Consider the following 24,468-nt stretch of genomic DNA (forward strand, 5'->3'; position numbering starts at 1 on the left):
ATTTCCATATGCTAGAATTAGGGTTCAAGTCTTGGATTCAAAGTATGTACAATAGAGAAACCTAGATCCGAGCTTTAGGGTTTGTATGAGCACATAGGATGTCATATGACCAAAACCCATCAGTGGTATCAGAGCCATGATTGGTTTCTATTGTATTGATGCTTGATGTAACTGAAAATCGTGTTTTGGCCTCATTGTTCGACCTGACTCGGCGAGTCACTCTTGGACTCGGCGAGTCAGCCCTACTCGGCGAGTTCCAGAGGGTGACTCGGCGAGTCGGTGCGTCAGATAGTGCTTATCTCGGGATTTCTTGCTGTTTTTGATGGGTTTTGGTCATAAGACATCCTATGTGCTCATACAAACCCTAAAGCTCGGATCTAGGTTTCTCTATTGTACATACTTTGAATCCAAGACTTTGAACCCTAATTCTAGCATATGGAAATCCAAATTCACATGTAATTAGGTTTAAGAACATACCTTGATTGTTATATAGCAATAACAATCCAATTCCTCCTTGAATTGACCTTGGAAAGCAGAGAGTCACAAGTGTCACTCCTCTAATGGCTTACAAACACCATAAGCAAGTGGAGAAGGTATAAAGAGAGAGGAGGGAGGTGAGAATTCGTCCTTAGATGCTCTAGGGATCAAGTACACGAATTCCAAGGCCTTAGGGGTCTTTATATAGGGTTGGGATTAGGTTTTCAGTCCTTATCCTTATCTAGTTGCTTGTCTACCAAGCAACCATAAGATAACTCTTAGAAACCCTTATCCTAGTCAAATTCTAAGTGATTATCACCTCAAATTCGTTCACCATATATATAAGATAATCCTTACCTTATTTTCTAACTATCACATAATTACAATTCAGCCCCTCTAGTTTAATTAATTACACTTGATCACAAAATTAATTCTTAATTAATTATTGACCAATATTAATTAAACAAATATGATTTCTCCTTTAATATATTATTCTTATAACACATTAATAAATCATAGTATCCTCTCTCTCTTTATTCATTTCTCCAATCAAGTTGCTTTGGTGAAGGCAACCCAAAAGGACCATGCACCATCGGGTCAAGTACATACCAAAATAGTTATGGACTTAGACACTAATCCAACAGTCTCCCACTTGGATAAGTCTAATAACTATTATGCGTATGACTTCAAATCCCGATCTGCAATCGTAGCTTTCCAAAGCCGCTGTCAACTCTGATCATATCAAATACGCATGTCCTTAGATAAGGGATCATATATTCCTCCATTCTAGATATCATATGAGAAATGATTTCAAATCATTTTCTTTGTACTATTTCTCGATTTCCGATTTATGACGACTGACTAATTGAACAAATCAAATTAGCCCTAGCCCGGCCGAGCATTTACGTTTGTCATCACTAAACCATCGAGGGGCCCAAAGATATCGCTTTTATTCTACTTTGAATAAAAGGAACGGATAAACTTTGATACAATGCTTGCTTGTACTCACGCACCGAATCACACACAACAATATGTTTTATAACACCAAGTTACTGGTGCGTTTACATATTATCAATGTGTAACCGATTTGCAAGATACAACTCACACATCTCGGTTTCAAGAATATAAGATGTTATCGTCTCACCAATCACTCGTGATACAATCCATGGAGTTATCCAAGTGAGCGTGGGTCTAATCCAATGCTCAAATCACATTCATAAGCACTCATGAACGTTGCAACAAACATTTGCTTATGTCTAATACTCTTTTAGACAATCCACACACCAATTCACGACAGTCTTCATTCATATCTACTTCCAACATATGAACGACTGTGGCCCGTTCGAATAATTCGATTATTCTTAATAAATTCAATTATTCTGGAAGTCAAAACATGCAAATGTGAAACACAAGAATAATACTAATCCCATATGGCCTCAACCCTTTGAGCATAAATAAAACACCTTTTATTTATCACCATATTGATTACTCATTATTTGTAGTTTCGGGTAATCAACTTCTTACTTGAATTACAACACTTGTCCCATGCTCCTAGCATGCACACAATGTTTACCTATGGTTCTTACTTTGTGAAATAGATCACATTGAACACATTTCCAATCATTCTCATTTCACAACTCCAAATCCTTTTCATAAGTGAGAGAATATCAAATTCTTGCTACTTATAGAATATACTAGATTCTAACATTTTATGCAATGATCTCTTTTGTAATGTCACTGCACCAAAGTCACAAAGACTATTTCCAATGATATTACAAAGTCCTCTATCAGAGATTGTTACAAGACAATTCCTTAGATATGATGTCTCTCACTCAAAGTACTTTCTTTGAACATCCTTTTGCATAGAAGTTTCTAATCTAGTCATAAATTTCTTAATATTCAATTCCCAATATGGACACACTTCCATATGTTCCATATGACAACTCATTCTTAATAGAATCTTATCTATTTGTAATGATGTCGATATGGTTCATCCAATATGGAAACATTTCCATATTTTCCAATACTATACTTCCAACTACTCACAAGCGACCAATCCTCGTCGAACTTGGATTGTCCTTTGATAGTTGTTTAATTATTTTAGTCTAAACCGATTCTAGTCCTTTTTCCCTCTAAATGTGCTCGACATTTGGAAAATTTTAGAATGGTCAAACATTAAAGCATTTGCAATCGATCCTATACCCGAAGCGTATGGGACACGACGCATAATGTTTTATTTGCTATGTTTTCAAAATTCAAATTGTGAAGAGGGATGCCGTAATCATAATCGAAATTTTAAGAACACATTATGTACCTTTGATTAAATTTTATTAACATTTCTCAACCTAAACCTTTAGATTTGAAATGAAGGATAATATTCTCTCCCTTAATTATAGCAAAACAACTCTTCAACTATTGCGACTTTGCAAAGTATAACTCTTGTTTTCTATAATTAATATTGCTAACCTTGCAATACTTTCCTTAATAATCATATAATCATAACTTTTATGCTCCCACTATCTTGATGATTATTATAAAACATAACACTTATGCTCCCACTAGCTCCGACATGTATTCATAAACATCTTAACTTTCAGAAAAACAATGTTTATTGAATTTCTTAAGTTCATGTTTCTAATACTTAGTGCTTTGATAATCTTTTATCAAGGTTTCTTGAACTTATACACATTTGCCTTCGATAGTTCATATGTGTGTCTAAACAATTAAGACTAATTGCCAAACCTCACAATTCAAATTATGGAAAGGGATGCCGTAACCATAATTGAATTCGAGAATGCAATTTTACAATCACTATCTTCTTAAAATCTGTCTTAGTGAAAGCATTTCCTCACAATCATTTTCATGAAGGAGGAAATCTTATGACACTTAGATTTAAACAGTGTATTTGTTCCTATCCATGTGAATTTGTAAAAACCAAGGTTTACGACAAATTCAAACTCTTATGGATCGAACTTTCTTGATCTCGATTTCTTGCCTTTATGGTAGCACAGCTGCCCACCATGTCTTCCAAGCAGTTAAACAGCTCACCCTTTCCTATCAATGTACCTTTCATTGATTAAGGTGCTTTGCCTTTTATGCGTTCAAAATGAGAACTCATAGAACTCACATGCATAATTAACTTGATTAGATTGGCACATAATCAAAATAATGTCAACACGATAGGTTGTAAACCTCAACTCGTGTGCTAGTGATGATCGATAAGGTTTATTTGATTTGTTCTTGAAACCTTTCAAGACCATTAAGACTCCCACTGACTCCTTGACATATAAGATTCTCTTGTCAAAAACCATTTCTTGACAAACAAATATTCAAGAGTTAGTGTAGCTTTTATCAAAAGACTTCATAAATTGGTCCTAGTTGGTCTTTGTCTTATCCAAGACATCACAACTTTCCACATTTAATGAAAGTTACAAACCTTCTTAATACCTTTCACTCAATGTCACAATCTTAACTTTAAGACTTGTTATTGGAACGAAGTATGATTGACTTATTGATTTAACCATTTCTTCAATTCTTGATTCCTCTTCTTAGACATTCAATTGTACTAAGACTCGCTTAGAGGATCAATTGAGATATGGTTCTTAATCATTAAGACCTATCATAAAGCATAAAAGGTACTCTCCCATCTTCTTAGAATGGAGAAACTTTTATCTTTCTGCCTACTTGATTCTTCTTATTCGTTCTGCTATTGATCTAAACCCTTTAATCAATTCAAAATTACACTTAATCTTGTAAGTATAATCATATTTACTAAACCTTTAGTAAATCATGACGAATATCATTGTTACTCTTATGGTGGACTTGATCAACACGCAACATTGTGTGCTCGATCTTTTAGTCCTTCACTTGACACTTTGTCAATGAATCAGTTTAATTTCCAAATACGAAATTTCTCATTCATCGTGCATCCACGTTGCATGATTCCAAGTTTCTGTCCAAATGAAACTTGGGCGATGAGAAACTCTCCCTATTTGGTAAATTCTCGACTTTTCCATAAACACCATAAATAAGAATCATATCCATTTGTTGTAGAAATATGCAAACACCAATTTTCATAACGATTTCATTGCAAGGAAATAAATAAATAAATAAATAAATAAGTCAAACGAAAATTTATTTTATTTATAAAAGCAGCGGAAAACATTTGTCCTTACAATGCAAAATCCATTGAAAAACTATGTATTTCAAAAGAAAATTTTCTAACAACTCTATCATAACTATCTAAGCTCAAAATCTAATCTTCAAGTCCATGCGATCATGATCCATTCCTTGTGATTAGATTCATCTTGCTCTTTCACCAAGCTTCCTTTCTTTTCACCGATCCTGTAAAACATTCAAATGCAATCTTATCACATTATGTATCAATTAATAGGAACTTAATGGAGTTAGATAGTGGATTTTACCTGAAGCACAACCATACTCTTTGACTCTCCCATCTTCTGGACTCTTCAGGCTCTTTTGGCAGACTTGTATCCAACGCCCTTTCTTTTGGCAACAAATGCAGGTCAGTTCTCCTAGAACGTCCTCGGAAGCATGGTCGGTTGACTTTCCCAACAAATACGCTCCATTGCTTCGCCAAATCATTTCTGATTCAGCAGCAATGAGCATGTAAGTGAGGTCAACGAGGTTGTCGTCATGATTCATCATATAATACTTTCTTTTGAACTCATTATATGATTCAGGAAGTGACTGCAAAACCCAATTCACAGCCAACTCATCTGGGAATGACACACCCAACATTATCAACCTATTAATGTGTGATTTCATTCCTAGAACGTGGGCACACACGGGTTTACCATCTTCATGTTTCATTTCCAATAGGGCTTTAGTGATATTGAACCTTTCAATTCTTCGATCTTGTGGGTTGGGGAGAACAATAGGAGGAGGAGGAGGAAGTGAAGCATGATTTCTCGTTCCTCGATTAAATCGTGGAATACCATCTTCATGTGGAATGCTTGTTCCACGGAATTTGGGAAGACCATAGTTGTCGAACTTTGACATCTACAAAACGGGAGAAAAACAAATTCAAGTTAGTTGATTGATTGAGTCCTTAGTAAATCACCCAAATGAGATACTAAGGCTAGGACCCAACACAATATTCTACAACTCGGGAGAGGGATGCCGTAACCCTAATTGCAGAATATTTGAAGGTAAGTGAATGACGATTCACTAATTTCCACCACGAAAAACGAAAAAGAATTTAAGTTTTAAATCTATGAAAACTCCTAGATCCTTTGAGATTCATTGAACTTTCAATGGCATGTTTAAATCTCGATATGCCCCTCTTGTTTGTGACTGGGATGCCGAGGATCACAAAGCGGGTGTGAATAACCATGCAAACTTACATGGTGCCCTCACATGTTACAGTCACCTATTCGATGTGCCGGTAAACCACACACGCTGCACCAAACTATGACAAACATTGAGTCACCCTTTGCTACCTTTGCTTAGACCCATTTAGTGTGCCGGTAAACCACACACGCTCCACTAACGTTTTCGCAAGGGCACAAAGTGTAATTTCATGGAATTGCATCAAATCACTTTTGCCTAAGTAACTAAGATTAGGAATTTTGAAAAACATTTAGTTACTTTTATAATTCATTATACTTATAATGGAAGGTTTCGTCCTATCCTACCCGTTCGACTAACGACCCTCCACTAGTCAAGAGTGCGGTGGGTAAGAGTGGATACCCATTCAATCGCCATTTTATAGGCAATTTCCTTAAACACCCCTTATAGACCAACTTCGTGAATGAGGCCTACTAACGGTAAGACTGACTTTTACTCATACATATATATAATGTTAGACCTTTAATGTTATATATAGTATAGGGTGTATTTTATACTTTTAAAATATTAGGTGGTCAAATTTAACAATTATACTTTTAATTCAATTGTATACCAAAACTTTTATGGATTTATTAAACCTCTTTTAATTATACACCTTAATTAATTAATAAAATCATAAGGGTGTGATTTGAACTTTTTCAAAACAATACTAGAGTTTTAGAATTTAACATTCCTAATTAAACTTTTAATTAACTTTTAAATTCCAAAACTTGAGGGCAAGTTTTGAAACATTTCAACACATTAGGGTTTAGAATTTAAATATGCATCAAAATTAAACTATTTAATCAAAATTTAAATTCCAAAACTTGAGGGCAAGTTTTGAAACCTTTTTCAAAACATTAGGGTTTCAACTATTTAAATTTCAAAACAACAAAACTTTTTGGGGTTCAAATTTTAAACTATAAAACCTAAAGGGCCAAATATGAAACTTTTCACAACAACAAGGATCAAATAACAAATAATTCAAATTAACATTTAATCACATAATTATCCATATTTGATGATTTCTTGCAAAATAATTTATCAATTTACTTAAAATAATTAATCAATTATCTTATAAGGAAACAATTATCCTATTAATTGATAATTATCTTCAATTAGATTAAAATTATAGTCAAATATATCATATAATCGGATTAATATTAATCTAACATGAGAAGGTAATTATCCCAATGCAAAAACAGCAAGAAATCCCGAGATAAGCACTGTCTGACGCACCGACTCGCCGAGTCACCCTCTGGAACTCGCCGAGTAGGGCTGACTCGCCGAGTCCAAGAGTGACTCGCCGAGTCAGGACGAACAGTGAGGCCAAACACGATTTTTAGTTACATCAAGCATCAATACAATAGAAACCAATCATGGCTCTGATACCACTGATGGGTTTTGGTCATAAGACATCCTATGTGCTCATACAAACCCTAAAGCTCGGATCTAGGTTTCTCTATTGTACATACTTTGAATCCAAGACTTTAAACCCTAATTCTAGCATATGGAAATCCAAATTCACATGTAATTAGGTTTAAGAACATACCTTGATTGTTATATAGCAATAACAATCCAATTCCTCCTTGAATTGACCTTGGAAAGCTGAGAGTCACAAGTGTCACTCCTCTAATGGCTTACAAACACCATAAGCAAGTGGAGAAGGTATAAAGAGAGAGGAGGGAGGTTATAATTCGTCCTTAGATGCTCTAGGGATCAAGTACACGAATTCCAAGGCCTTAGGGGTCTTTATATAGGGTTGGGATTAGGTTTTCAGTCCTTATCCTTATCTAGTTGCTTGTCCACCAAGCAACCATAAGATAACTCTTAGAAACCCTTATCCTAGTCAAATTCTAAGTGATTATCACCTCAAATTCGTTCACCATATATATAAGATAATCCTTACCTTATTTTGTAACTATCACATAATTACAATTCAGCCCCTCTAGTTTAATTAATTACACTTGATCACAAAATTAATTCTTAATTAATTATTGACCAATATTAATTAAACAAATATGATTTCTCCTTTAATATATTATTCTTATAACATATTAATAAATCATATTATCCTTTCTCTCTTTATTCATTTCTCCAATCAAGTTGCTTTGGTGAAGGCAACCCAAAAGGACCATGCACCATCGGGTCAAGTACATACCAAAATAGTTATGGACTTAGACACTAATCCAACAGTTTTTGCATTGGGATAATTACCTTATCATGTTAGATTAATATTAATCCGATTATATGATATATTTGACTATATTTTTAATCTAATTGAAGATATTTATCAATTAATAAGATAATTGTTTCCTTATAAGATAATTGATTAATTATTTTAAGTAAATTGATAAATTATTTTGCAAGAAATCATCAAATATGGATAATTATGTGATTAAATGTTAATTTGAATTATTTGTTATTTGATCCTTGTTGTTGTGAAAAGTTTCATATTTGGCCCTTTAGGTTTTATAGTTTAAATTTGAACCCCAAAAGTTTTGTTGTTTTGAAATTTAAATAGTTGAAACCCTAATGTTTTGAAAAAGGTTTCAAAACTTGCCCTCAAGTTTTGGAATTTAAATTTTGATTAAATAGTTTAATTTTGATGCATATTTAAATTCTAATCCCTAATGTGTTGAAATGTTTCAAAACTTGCCCTCAAGTTTTGGAATTTAAAAGTTGATTAAAAGTTTAATTAGGAATGTTAAATTCTAAAACTCAAGTATAGTTTTGAAAAAGTTCAAATCACACCCTTATGGTTTTATTAACTAATTAAGGTGTTTAATTAAAGAGGTTTAATAAATCCATAAAAGTTTAGGTTTACAATTTAAGTAAATTAAAAGTATAATTGTTAAATTGAACCACCTAATATTTTAAAAGTGTAAAATACACCCTATACTATATATATAACATTAAAAGTCTAACATTATATATATGTATGAGTAAATGTCAGTCTTACCGTTAGTAGGCCTCATTCACGAAGCTGGTCTATAAGGGGTGTTTAAGGAAATTGCCTATAAAATGGCGATTGAATGAGTATCCACTCTTACCCACCGCACTCTTGACTAGTGGAGGGTCGTTAGCCGAACGGGTAGGATGGGACAAAACCTTCCATTATAAGTATAATGAAGTATAAAAGTAACTAAATGTTTTCATATAATTCCCAATCTTAGTTACTTAGGCAAAAGTGAATTGATGCAATTCCATGAAATTACACTTTGTGCCCTTGCGAAGACGTTAGTGGAGCGTGTGTGGTTAACCGGCACACTAAATGGTTCTAAGCAAAGGTAGCAAAAGGGTGACTCAATGTTTGTCATAGTTCGGTGCAGCGTGTGTGGTTTACCGGCACATCGAATAGGTGACTGTAACATGTGAGGGCGCCATGTAAGTTTGCATGGTTATTCACACCCGCTTTGTGATCCTCGGCATCCCAGTCACAAACAAGAGGGGCATATCGAGATTTAAACATGCCATTGAAAGTTCAATGAATCTCAAAGGATCAAGGAGTTTTCATAGATTTAAAACTTAAATTCTTTTTCGTTTTTCGTGGTGGAAATTAGTGAATCGTCATTCACTTACCTTCAAATGTTCTGCAATTTGGGTTACGGCATCCCTCTCCTGAGTTGTAGAATATTTTGTTGGGTCTTAGCCTTGGAATTTCATTTGGGTGATTTACCAAGGACTCAATCAATCAACTAACTTGAATTCGTTTTCTCCCGTTTTGTAGATGTCAAAGTTCGACAACTATGGTATTCCCAAATCCCGTGGAACAAGCATTCCACATGAAGATGATATTCCACGATTCGATCGAGGATCAAGAAATCATGCTTCACTTCCTCCTCCTCCTCCAATTATTCTCCCTAACCCACAAGATTGTAAAATTGAAAGGTTCAATATCACTCAAGCCCTTTTGGCAAGTAAACATAAAGAAGGAAAGTCGGTGTGTGCACACGTCCTAGGGATGAAGTCGCGCATTGATAGACATGGGATCCGTTGTTAGTGAAGAGATGGCTGTTGATTGGGTTCTTCAGTCACTTCCCAACTCATATAGTGAGTTCGTAAGAGAGTACTATATGACGAACCACAACGTGACCCTTATAGATCTCACCTATATGCTTATTGCTGCCGAATCAGCAATGGTTTGGCGCAATAGAAAAGCAAGGTTGATTGGTGAATCTGCCTTCAAGAACTCTATGGATATAGACAATGGAAATGAAAGACATGCAATGATCGAAAAGTTTGATCATAAGAGAAAGGCGATGTCTGAAGTAGTTCCATGTGTTATTCCAAAAGAGTCAATTTGCTTTTATTGCCAAGAGAAAGGGCATTGGAGACGAAGTTGCCCTAATTACCTAAGAGATCTAAGAGATGGGAGAGTCAAAGGTATGACTGCGCTTTCGGTAAAAATCCACTATCTAACTCCATTAAGTTCCTATTCATTGATTCTTAATACATGATGTAATAAGATTACATTTGAGTGTTTTGTAGGGTCGGTGAAAAGAAAGGAAGCTTGATAAGAGAGCAAGATGAATCTAATCACAAGAGATGGATTTCGATCGCATGGACTTAAAGATTAAATTTTGAGCTTAGAAAGTTATGATAGAGTTGTTAGAAATTTTCTTTTATACATAGTTTTCAATGGATTTTACATTGTAAGGACAAATTTTTTCCGCTGCTTTTATAAATAAAATAAATTTTGTTTGACTTATTTATTTATTTGTTTATTTCCTTAAAATGAAATCGTTATGAAAATTGATGTTCGAATATTTCTACAACGAATGGATATGATTCTTAGTTATGCTATTTATGGAAATGTCAAGAATTTACCAAATAGGGAGAGTTTCTCATCGCCCAAAGTTTCAATTGGACAGAAACTTGGAATCATGCAACTTGGTTGCACGATGAATGAGAAATTTCATATTTGGAAATTAGACAAATTCATTGACAAAGTGTCAAGTGAAGGACTAAGAGATTGAGTACACAAAGTTGTGTGTTGATCAAAGTCCACCATAAGAGTAACAATGATATTCGTCATGATTTACTAAAAGTTTAGTAAATATGATTATACTTACAAGATTAAGTGTAATTTTGAATTGATTAAAGGGTTTAGATCAATAGCAGAACGAATAAGAAGAATCAAGTAGGCAGAAAGATAAAAGTTTCTCCATTCTAAGAAGATGGGAGAGTACCTTTTATGCTTTATGATAGGTCTTAATGATTAAGAACCATATCTCAATTGATCCTCTAAGTGAGTCTTAGTACAATTGTATGTCTAAGAAGAGGAATCAAGAATTGAAGAAATGGTTAAATCAAGAAGTCTATCATACTTCGTTCCAATAACAAGTCTTAAAGTTAAGATTGTGACAATGAGTGAAAAGTATTAAAGGTTTATAACATTCATCAAATGTAGGAAGTTGTGATGTCTTGAATAAGACAAAGGCCAACTAGTACCAATTTATGAAGTGTTTTGATAAAAGCTACACTAACTCTTGAATATTTGTTTGTCAAGAAATGGTTATTGACAAAAGAATCGTATATGTCAAGGAGTCAGTGGGAGTCTTAATGGTCTTGAATAGTTTCAAGAACAAATCAAATAAACCTTACCAATCATCACTAGCACACGAGTTGAGGTTGACAACCTATCGTATTGACATTATTTTGATTATGTGCTGTTCCAATTGAGTTAATTATGCATATGAGTTCTATGACTTCTCATCTTGAATGCATAAAAGGCAAGGCACCTTAATCAATGAAAGGTACATTGATAAGAAAGGGTGAGATGCTTAACTACTTGGAAGATGTGGTGGGCAGCTGTGCTACCATGAGGCAAGAAATCAAGATTAAGAAAGTTCGATCCATATGAGTTTGAATTTGTCGTAAACGTTGGTTTTGACAAATTCACATGGATAGGAACGTTTACACCGTTTAAAATCTAAGTGTCATAAGATTTCCTCCTTCATGAAAATGATTGTGAGGAAATGCTTTCACTAAGAAAGATTTTAAGAAGATAGTGATTGTAAAATTTCATTCTCGAATTCAATTATGGTTACGGCATCCCTTTCCATAATTTGAATTGTGAGGTTTGGCAATTAGTCTTAATTGTTTAGACACACATATGAACTATCGAAGGCAAAGGTGTATAAAGAATCCTTGATAAAAGATTATCAAAGCACTAAGTATTAGAAACATGAACTTAAGAAATTCAATAAGCATTGTTTTCTGAAAGTTAAGATGTTTATGAATACATGTCGAAGCTAGTGGGAGCATAAGTGTTATGTTTTATAATAATCATCAAGATAGTGGGAGCATAAGAGTTATGATTGTATGATTATTAAGGAAAGTATTGCAAGGTTAGCGATATTAAATATAGAAAACAAGAGTCATACTTTGCAAAGTCGCAATAGTTGAAGAGTTGTTTTGCTATAATTAAGGGAGAGAATATTATGCTTCATTTCAAATCTAAAGGTTTAGGTTGAGAAATGTTAATAAAATTTAGTCAAAGGTACAAAGTGTGTTCTGAAAATTTCGATTATGATTACGGCATCCCTCTTCACAATTCGAATTTTGAGAACATAGCAAATAAAACATTATGCGTCGTGTCCCATACGCTTCGGGTATAGGATCGATTGCAAATGCTTTAATGCTTGACAAATCTAAAATTTTCCAAATGTCGAGCGCATTTAGAGGGAAAAGGGACTAGAATTGTTTTTGACTAAAATAATTAAACAACTATCAAAGGACAATCCAAGTTCGACGAGGATTGGTCGCTTGTGAGTAGTTGGAAGTATAGTATTGGAAAATATGGAAATGTTTCCATATTGGATGGACCATATCGATATCATTATGAATAGATAAGATTCTATTAAGAATGAGTTGTCATATGGAACATATGGAAGTGTGTCCATATTGGGAATTGAATATTGAGAAATCTATGACTAGATTAGAAAATTCTATGCAAAAGGATGTTCAAAGAAAGTACTTTGAGTGAGAGACATCACATCTATGGAATTGTCTTGTAACAATCTCCGATAGAAGACTTTGTAATATCATTGGCAATAGTCTTTGTGACTTTGGTGCAGTGACATTACGAAAGGATAGTTGCATAGAATGTTAGAATCTAGCATATTCTATAAGTAGCAAGAATTTGATATTCTTTAACTTATGAAAAACGGATTTGGAGTTGTGAAATGAGAAGGATTGGAAATATGTTCAATGTGATCTATTTCACAAAGTAAGAACCATAGGTAAATATTGTGTGCATGCTAGGAGCATGAGACAAGTGTTGGAATTCAAGTAAGAAGTTGATTACCTGAAACGACAAATAATGAGTAATCAATATGGTGATAAATAAAAGGTGTTTTATTTATACTCAAAGGTTTGAGGCGATATGGGATTAGTATTATTCTTGTGTTTCACATTTGCATGTTTTGACTTCCAGAATAATTGAGTTTATTAAGAATAATCGAATTATTCAAACGGGCCACAGTCGTTCATATGTTGGAAGTAGATATGAATGAAGACTGTCATGAATTGGTGTGTGGATTGTCTAGAAAAGTATTAGACATAAGCAAATGTTTGCTGCAACTTTCATGAGTGCTTATGAATGTGATTTGAGCATTGGATTAGACCCACGCTCACTTGGATCACTCCATGGATTGTATCACGAGTAATTGGTGAGACGATAACATCTTATATTCTTGAAACCGAGATGTGTGAGTTGTATCTTGCAAATCGGTTGCACATTGATAATATGTAAACGCACCAATAACTTGGTGTTATAAAACATATTGTTGTGTGTGATTCGGTGCGTGAGTGCAAGCGAGCATTGTATCAAAGTTTATCTGTTCCTTTTATTCAAAGTAGGATAAAAGCGATATCTTTGGGCCCCTCGATGGTTTAGTGATGACAAACGTAAATGCTCGGCCGGGCTAGGGCTAATTTGATTTGTTCAATTAGTCAGTCGTCATAAATCAGAAATCAAGATATAGTACAAAGAGAATGATTTGAAATCATATCTCATATGATATCTAGAATGGAGGAATATATGATCCCTTATCTAAGGACACGCGTATTTGATATAATCAGAGTTGACAGCGGCTTTGGAAAGCTACGATTGCAGATCGGGATTCGAAGTCATACGCAGAATAGTTATTAGACTTATCCAAGTGGGAGACTGTTGGATTAGTGTCGAAGTCCATAACTGTTTTGGTATGTACTTGACCCGATGGTGCATGGTCCTTTTGGGTTGCCTTCAAGGAATGCCTCGACTCCACCAGATCCCTTTCACTACTGCTGATTACTGCTATACTCAACCTAGGCTTGCCCTAGGGAAATCTCTAGTTCCACTCTAACTAATCCTCAGCTGCTGCAGGCCTCCTTGTAATGCCAATTAGCCATTACCCGAATACCATCACATGTGACGAGGCTCAGATAATCCTTCGAGTACCCGACTCGTCCCTACAACGGTTGGACTCAAACAAGAGCTGCACAGTAGGATCAAATCCGGCACTCTAAGATTATTCAACCCTGATCACATGTGACGTGACGGATTCGCCTAATGGCTAACTCCCATTATTCAGAGCCCCACGTAGCATGAAGCAAGCAGCATTCAAATAAGGGTAACAATCTCAATTAACTCTATCTACTCTCAGGAATTGAGCTAGCATAAAGTGCTAAGCTCATACTACCAGGCATAACCTAAGCAGGCTATCCTACTTACTGTTTACTCAACTACTAGCATGCAAGTTCCCATACAACTGGAACACATAAGGCAGGCACACAAGGCATCACTCCTAGATCCTTAGTCCTATTCTAGCATGCTGTTCTACAAAAGCTGATAAACATAACATAAACTTGTATGGGTACTTTGGGGATACTTACTTGAGCTCGGCCGGTCGCGCACATCACACACTTCGTTCTTTCTCAAAACTCTTTTCTCAATTTTAGAAAACATTTTCTTTTAGAAAATCTTTTAATCCCTCGATTTGAGTTCAGACACTCCCGAAGGTGTGTCCGAATCCCTCAAACCAGGGCTCTGATACCAACTTGTAACGACCCAATTTTCATGACCAAAAATTTCGTTTTTTTTAAAACATTACTTTAGAAAATATTAAAAGACAATCATACTACCTCTATCGCATATAACATAACAAGCCGGCATGCAAACATATCATCATATACTGTCAGACGTATCTGGGGTGTCTGACTACCCTTCGGTCCTAACAACCGAACTCGACTACTATCACATACAACGTATCATGCTAGCATATAACATATCAGGTAGTAGTAAACCTAGATGATATCACAAAGACAATCATCTACCATACGTCTCCTACTGGTGGGTCGGCGTTGTGGCCTTAGACCCACCGCTACTGGAAGGTAACTCATCTCGAAGTAGCTGCTGATCTAATCGGGAACTGACTGCCTACTGCTGTTGCTGCTGCTCCGGAAATCCTCCGGCTGCAATTCCCACAATATACCCAATCAAACACTGCGCACTGACCTTTGGGTAAAAAGACCATTTTACCCCTGACCATGCTCTAAGTCAAAGTCAGAGTCAACTTTTAGTTGACCCGACTCGCCGAGTTGGCTTTCCAACTCGCCGAGTCCCTATCCAAACGACTGCCCTGAATCCTGATCCTACCCGTCGAGTTAGGCGACGACTCGACGGGTTTACCTTCTTAACCAATATTCAAGTCCTTCATCCTACTCGCCGAGTTGTATGAACAACTCGTCGAGTTCATCTTCATCCGATGAACACTGATGCTAAGATTCGTCGAGTTGTATGAACAACTCGTCGAGTCCATCTTCATCCGAAGAACACTTATGCTGAGACTCGCCGAGTTGTATGAACAACTCGCCGAGTCTGTTCTTGATCTAAGGAGATTGCCTTGAACTCGCCGAGTCAGGGCATTGACTCGTCGAGTACCTCCATAGATGAGTTAAGCTTCCGACTCACTGAGTCACACCCCGTGACTCACTGCTCACTCGACACTACGAAAATGGGACAAACTCGGAGACTCGCGAACAGACTCGCCGAGTCATATGAACGACTCGCCGAGTCGTTGCCATGCACCTACTGAATACACGGATTTGCTCGATTCCAGTCCATGCCATTCATAGATCTGGACTTCTAGGACACTAATCACACGTAAAGTTTCCAACTTTACGTGTGGATATTCACCAATATGGATTTTAGGGCTCAAAATGTCTCAAAAGGGTAGATCTAGGGCTAACAAGCAACATGGGGCCATAAAGCTAACAGATCTGAGCTCCTGGAGCTCAATCTTGCCTAGATCCAGAGGCCAAACATCTTATTACGACATATAATGCACATAAAAGCTTGGGGATTTGACCAAGAAGGACCCAAATGAAGTTTTAAGCATAGAATCATGGGGAAAATGGGTTATACCTCAAAGGAACTGCTGGAAGAACACAAATAATGCCTGGATGGCTTCCCTTCTTCTGGATCTGCTTCCTTCCTCCTTCCAAACCTTCAAAAACACACACACTAACCTCAAACTCTCAAAGAATAGCTTAGAACGAGAGATACAGGGCTTTAAGGGTCAATGGGGGCCGGCTTGGGGCTGATAAGTCCTTTAAATAGGGTGCAAACCCCTGAAACTTAGGGTTTCATCCAACAGCTATGACTCGCCGAGTCCAGGATATGGACTCGCCGAGTCGCCAACTTAAACGTGTCCTGGGTCCCGCATCCACTCAGCGAGTCGAACCTATGACTCGCCGAGTCCAAGGCTAAAAGAAAGGAAATACTCAGATAACATTTACGTACCAGGAACCGGGTGCTACAAATCTCCCCCACTTATTTTAGACTTCGTCCTCGAAGTCTGCTGCTCGATCCTGAAACAGCTCGGGATAATGCTCCATCATCTCGTCCACCGGCTCCCAAGTCCATTCCGAACCCTTGCGGTGCTGCCATTGCACCTTCACTAGCTCCACCTTCTTGTTCCTCAAATCCTTCGACTTCCTATCGAGGATTGCGACTGGGCGCTCAATATAATTCAGGCTGTCATCAACCTGAATATCCTCCAAAGGTACTACTGTAGAATCGTCCACTAGGCACTTTCGTAACTGAGAAGCATGGAAAGTGTTGTGGATCTGGCAAAGCTCGGCTGGCAGATCCAGCCTATACGCTACCTTGCCCACCCGGGCTACGACCCTGAACGGTCCGATGAATCGCGGGCCCAACTTGCCCCGCTTCCTGAATCGAATGACGCCTTTCCACGGCGACACCTTCAGGAGAACCATATCCCCGACCTGGAACTCCAAATCGGATCGATGCTTGTCGGCATAACTTTTCTGCCGGCTCTGAGTAGTCTGAAGCCTGCTCCGGACCTGCTGGATCCTCTCGGTCGTCTTGAGCACCACTTCGGTGCTCCCCATGACCCTCTGGCCAACTTCACCCCAACATATCGGGGTCCTACACCTCCGCCCGTACAACATCTCGAAGGAAGGGCGGTCGATACTCGTGTGATAGCTGTTGTTGTAGGAGAACTCGGCCAGGGGAAGATAGTTATCCCAGCTACCACCAAAATCTAGCACGCACGCCCGCAGCATATCCTCCAGAGTCTGGATGGTCCGCTCGCTCTGCCCATCCGTCTGCGGGTGAAAGGAAGTGCTAAAATGCAGACGAGTGCCCAACTCGTCATGGAATCTCTTCCAAAACCTGGAAGTAAAACGCACATCCCTGTCCGAGATCACCGATACTGGCACCCCATGCCATGCCACAATCTCTCTGATATAGATGTCAGCCAATTTCTCGGCCGATATGCTCTTCTGAATCGGAATAAAGTGAGCACTCTTGGTCAATCTATCCACGATGACCCAAATCGAATCCACTCCACGTGCGGTCCTGGGAAGCTTCGTGATAAAATCCATCGTGATATCTTCCCATTTCCACAGTGGAATATCCAACGGCTGCATCTTGCCATGCGGTCTCTGATGTTCGGCCTTGACCTTCCTGCAGGTCAAACATCGCTCGACATACCATGCCACATCCCGCTTCATGCAAGGCCACCAATAGTCTAGACGAAGATCCCTATACATCTTCGTCACCCCGGGATGAATAGAGAATCGGGACTTGTGCGCCTCGTCCATGAAAATCTGGTGCACGCCTCCGTGATACGGCACCCACACCCTACGGTGTAGTGTCAAAAGTCCTCGGCTATCATAATCAAAGGAGGAAACCTGACCCACCACATGCTCGCTCTTCCGATGCTCCTCCTTGATAGCCTCCTGTTGAGCCTCCCGAATCTGCTCCAACAGGGGAGTCACCACGGTCATCCTCATGCAAACGTCCCTGATCGGCGCCGCCTTGCGGCTAAGCGCATCGGCCACCACATTGGCCTTCCTCGGGTGGTAAAGGATCTCACAATCATAATCCTTCACCACGTCCAACCATCAACGCTGCCTCATGTTCAGATTCGGCTGATCCATGAGGTACCTCAAACTCTTGTGGTCCGTGTAGATGGTACATCGAACCCCGTAGAGGTAATGCCGCCAAATCTTGAGGGCAAAGACCACCGCCCCCAACTCCAAATCGTGCGTCGGATAGTTCGCCTCGTGAGGCTTGAGCTGCCTCGAAGCGTAGGCAATGACATGCCCCCTCTGCATCAGTACCGCACCCAACCCAGAAATGGACGCATCACAATAAACCACAAAATCCTCTACGCCCTCTGGCAGGGCTAAGATCGGCGCCTCACACAATCTCTGTCTCAGCGTCTCAAATGCAGCCTGCTGCTCGGGTCCCCACCGAAAGACCACGGCTTTCTTCGTCAGCCGCGTCAGGGGTACGACTATCTTGGAGAAATCCTGGATAAATCTCCGATAGTAGCCTGCCAATCCCAGGAAACTCCGAATCTCAGATGGAGACTTCAGAACCTCCCATCTCATCACGGCCTCGACCTTGGCCGGATCGACCAGAATCCCGTTCTGATTGACGAGGTGTCCAAGAAATTGCACCTCTCGCAACCAAAACTCACACTTGGAGAACTTGGCATACAAGCTCTCCCTCCTCAGGGTCTCTAACACCTCTCTCAGATGCTCCTCATGTTCCTCCCGAGTCTTGGAATAAACCAAGATATCATCGATAAAGACTATCACAGACCGGTCCAGCATCGGTCTGCATACGCGGTTCATGAGGTCCATGAACACGGCAGGAGCATTGGTGAGTCCAAACGGCATCACCACGAATTCATAATGGACATAGCGCGTCCGAAACGCGGTCTTCTGCATATCCTCCTCCCTGACCCTCATCTGATGATAACCCGAACGCAAATCAATCTTGGAGAACCAAGATGCTCCCTGAAGCTGGTCAAAGAGGTCATCAATCCTCGGAAGCGGGTAACGGTTCTTCACTGTTACCTTGTTCAGCTCCTGATAATCTATACACATCCGATGCGACCCATCCTTCTTCTTCACAAACAGAATCGGGGCTCCCCAGGGCGAACTGCTCGGACGAATAAATCCCTTGTCTAGCAGCTCCTGCAGCTGCGTAGACAACTCCTGCATCTCGGGAGGAGCCAACCGATACGGTGCCTTGGCTATCGGAGTCGCACCAGGAACAAGGTCAATCCTGAACTCCACCTATCGCTCCGGAGGTATCCCAGGAAGCTCCTCTGGGAAAACATTTGCAAAGTCTCGGACCACCGGAACCTCGCTCACTGTCGACTTACCCGCCTCCCGGGTATCCATCACATACGCGACATATCCTGCGCATCCCGGCTGAAGGTAGCGCCTAGCCCTCGCTGCTGAACATACAACGGGTCCACACTGGGGCCTCTCTCCATGAATCACTAACTCTCCCCCACTTGGGGTCCTGACCCGCACTAGCTGCTGCGCGCAATCTATCACAGCCCCATTAGGGCTCAGCCAATCCATGCCTATAATCACCTTGTTCCCACGCAACGGTATGGGAACCAAATCTACCAAATAGCGCTCCTCGAACAAACACAGCACGCAATCTCGAAATACCATCGATGCTCGCACCGATCGATCATCAGCAATCTCCACCTCCAAAGGGCAATCTAACTCGCCTGATGGCTCATGAAACTTCTTGCTAAGCGCAAGGGAAACGAATGATCGGGACGCACCCGAATCAAATAACACCTGAACTGGGAGGTCGTTCACATGGAACGATCCTAATGCATACGTATACATACAGAGCACATATCAATAACATAACATTATGAAAATAAGATAGAGGGAAAGAATCATACCCGTCGTCACATCGGGTGCAGCGCGTGCCTCCTTGGTAGTTAGCTGAAATGCTCGGCTCCTCACCACTGGAGCCTCTGACTTGCCCTGCCGGCCATCCGTGATCCGCAGGGTCGCTGGAGCTGGCGCCTTCACCGGCGCTGAAACTATCAACTGGGGGCAATTGGCCTTCTTGTGGCCCCTCTGGTTGCAGTGAAAACACAGCAACTCTGATGTCTGAATAACTGCTGCCGGAGCAGTGCAATCCCTGCTGATGTGCCCGGACTTGCCGCACTTGTAGCAGCCTGATGATCCCATCCTGCACGCCCCCTCGTGCGGCCTGCCGCATTTCCTGCAGCGGCTCGGTCCTGACTGGCCTTTCGGCCTACCATCTGATCCCTTGGGCTTCTTCCCCGAAGCCCCTCCTGCCTGTCCCTCCTCCAATTTCCCTTTCCGGATATGCTCCAAATCTATCTCCCTCTCCCTCGCCCTGGCAATCATAGAGTCCAAGGTAGGGCAAGCCGAAAAGCTAACATGCTCCCGGATGTCAGCTCGTAGCATATCATGGTAACGAGTCCTCCTCATGTCCTCGTCACCGGCATACTGGGGCACCAACAAAGCCCTCTCCCGGAACTTGGCGGTGATCTCCGCCACAATCTCCGTCGTCTGTCTCATGTCAAGAAACTCCCTGGCCAGCTGCTAAAGCTCGACTGCCGGCGCAAACTCTGCCCTGAACCTGGTCACAAAGTCCGACCAGGTCATAGCCTCGATAGCTGAGGCTCCCAACGAGTCACCCACTGACTCCCACCAATCCCGGGCTCGGTCCCATAAACATCCTGCTGCATACCTCACCTTCGACCCCTCGGGGCAGAAGCTAGTCAACTGGGCAGACTCGATGTCTGCAATCCATCGCCTGGCAGCAATGGGGTCTTTCACCCCATGGAAATCCGGCGCACCACTGCCCCTGAAGTCCTTAAAGGACAGTGTGCGAGATCCTGACTGGCCAGATGCCATGTCGCTCCTGAACGCCCTGAGGCGATCCTCCATCAACTCGATGATCCCTTCCTTGATCGACCCAAAGATAATGGGAGTCGACTCAAGGATACCCCTGGTAATCTCTGACGCGATGAACTCGTGTAGTCCCTCATCAACCGGCTCGGAACCTGATCCCGAACCTGACCCCTCTCCTGAACCGCCATCTACCGGCCTCGATCGAAGCACCACCATTCTGCAATACATCACAACAATCATTAGTGATACTGATACTCCCTGAGGGATCACATCTACTTACAAGTTCCCTGGTCTTATCTTGGCCATCCTTGGTTCGGGTACAGATCATCTGCTTTCAGTAGTACGGGCCCATACTACCTTCCACATCTATCCGTACCTTCTTCAAGGAATGCCTCGACTCCACCAGATCCCTTTCACTACTGCTGATTACTGCTATACTCATCCTAGGCTTGCCCTAGGGAAATCTCTAGTTCCACTCTAACTAATCCTCAGCTGCTGCAGGCCTCCTTGTAATGCCAATTAGCCATTACCCGAATACCATCACATGTGACGAGGCTCAGATAATCCTTCGAGTACCCGACTCGTCCCTACAACGGTTGGACTCAAACAAGAGCTGCGCAGTAGGATCAAATCCGGCACTCTAAGATTATTCAACCCTGATCACATGTGACGTGACGCATTCGCCTAATGGCTAACTCCCATTATTCAGAGCCCCACGTAGCATGAAGCAAGCAGCATTCAAATAAGGGTAACAATCTCAATTAACTCTATCTACTCTCAGGAATTGAGCTAGCATAAAGTGCTAAGCTCATACTACCAGGCATAACCTAAGCAGGCTATCCTACTTACTGTTTACTCAACTACTAGCATGCAAGTTCCCATACAACTGGAACACATAAGGCAGGCACACAAGGCATCACTCCTAGATCCTTAGTCCTATTCTAGCATGCTGTTCTACAAAAGCTGATAAACATAACATAAACTTGTATGGGTACTTTGGGGATACTTACTTGAGCTCGGCCGGTCGCGCACATCACACACTTCGTTCTTTCTCAAAACTCTTTTCTCAATTTTAGAAAACATTTTCTTTTAGAAAATCTTTTAATCCCTCGATTTGAGTTCAGACACTCCCGAAGGTGTGTCCGAATCCCTCAAACCAGGGCTCTGATACCAACTTGTAACGACCCAATTTTCATGACCAAAAATTTCGTTTTTTTTAAAACATTACTTTAGAAAATATTAAAAGACAATCATACTACCTCTATCGCATATAACATAACAAGCCGGCATGCAAACATATCATCATATACTGTCAGACGTATCTGGGGTGTCTGACTACCCTTCGGTCCTAACAACCGAACTCGACTACTATCACATACAACGTATCATGCTAGCATATAACATATCAGGTAGTAGTAAACCTAGATGATATCACAAAGACAATCATCTACCATACGTCTCCTACTGGTGGGTCGGCGTTGTGGCCTTAGACCCACCGCTACTGGAAGGTAACTCATCTCGAAGTAGCTGCTGATCTAATCGGGAACTGACTGCCTACTGCTGTTGCTGCTGCTCCGGAAATCCTCCGGCTGCAATTCCCACAATATACCCAATCAAACACTGCGCACTGACCTTTGGGTAAAAAGACCATTTTACCCCTGACCATGCTCTAAGTCAAAGTCAGAGTCAACTTTTAGTTGACCCGACTCGCCGAGTTGGCTTTCCAACTCGCCGAGTCCCTATCCAAACGACTGCCCTGAATCCTGATCCTACCCGTCGAGTTAGGCGACGACTCGACGGGTTTACCTTCTTAACCAATATTCAAGTCCTTCATCCTACTCGCCGAGTTGTATGAACAACTCGTCGAGTTCATCTTCTTCCGATGAACACTGATGCTAAGATTCGTCGAGTTGTATGAACAACTCGTCGAGTCCATCTTCATCCGAAGAACACTTATGCTGAGACTCGCCGAGTTGTATGAACAACTCGCCGAGTCTGTTCTTGATCTAAGGAGATTGCCTTGAACTCGCCGAGTCAGGGCATTGACTCGTCGAGTACCTCCATAGATGAGTTAAGCTTCCGACTCACTGAGTCACACCCCGTGACTCACTGCTCACTCGACACTACGAAAATGGGACAAACTCGGAGACTCGCGAACAGACTCGCCGAGTCATATGAACGACTCGCCGAGTCGTTGCCATGCACCTACTGAATACACGGATTTGCTCGATTCCAGTCCATGCCATTCATAGATCTGGATTTCTAGGACACTAATCACACGTAAAGTTTCCAACTTTACGTGTGGATATTCACCAATATGGATTTTAGGGCTCAAAATGTCTCAAAAGGGTAGATCTAGGGCTAACAAGCAACATGGGGCCATAAAGCTAACAGATCTGAGCTCCTGGAGCTCAATCTTGCCTAGATCCAGAGGCCAAACATCTTATTACGACATATAATGCACATAAAAGCTTGGGGATTTGACCAAGAAGGACCCAAATGAAGTTTTAAGCATAGAATCATGGGGAAAATGGGTTATACCTCAAAGGAACTGCTGGAAGAACACAAATAATGCCTGGATGGCTTCCCTTCTTCTGGATCTGCTTCCTTCCTCCTTCCAAACCTTCAAAAACACACACACTAACCTCAAACTCTCAAAGAATAGCTTAGAACGAGAGATACAGGGCTTTAAGGGTCAATGGGGGCCGGCTTGGGGCTGATAAGTCCTTTGAATAGGGTGCAAACCCCTGAAACTTAGGGTTTCATCCAACAGCTATGACTCGCCGAGTCCAGGATATGGACTCGCCGAGTCGCCAACTTAAACGTGTCCTGGGTCCCGCATCCACTCAGCGAGTCGAACCTATGACTCGCCGAGTCCAAGGCTAAAAGAAAGGAAATACTCAGATAACATTTACGTACCAGGAACCGGGTGCTACAAATCTCCCCCACTTATTTTAGACTTCGTCCTCGAAGTCTGCTGCTCGATCCTGAAACAGCTCGGGATAATGCTCCATCATCTCGTCCACCGGCTCCCAAGTCCATTCCGAACCCTTGCGGTGCTGCCATTGCACCTTCACTAGCTCCACCTTCTTGTTCCTCAAATCCTTCGACTTCCTATCGAGGATTGCGACTGGGCGCTCAATATAATTCAGGCTGTCATCAACCTGAATATCCTCCAAAGGTACTACTGTAGAATCGTCCACTAGGCACTTTCGTAACTGAGAAGCATGGAAAGTGTTGTGGATCTGGCAAAGCTCGGCTGGCAGATCCAGCCTATACGCTACCTTGCCCACCCGGGCTACGACCCTGAACGGTCCGATGAATCGCGGGCCCAACTTGCCCCGCTTCCTGAATCGAATGACGCCTTTCCACGGCGACACCTTCAGGAGAACCATATCCCCGACCTGGAACTCCAAA

The sequence above is a fragment of the Lactuca sativa genome, chromosome 1, assembly GCF_002870075.4.
Source record: "Lactuca sativa cultivar Salinas chromosome 1, Lsat_Salinas_v11, whole genome shotgun sequence".
Classification (NCBI taxonomy): domain Eukaryota; kingdom Viridiplantae; phylum Streptophyta; class Magnoliopsida; order Asterales; family Asteraceae; genus Lactuca; species Lactuca sativa.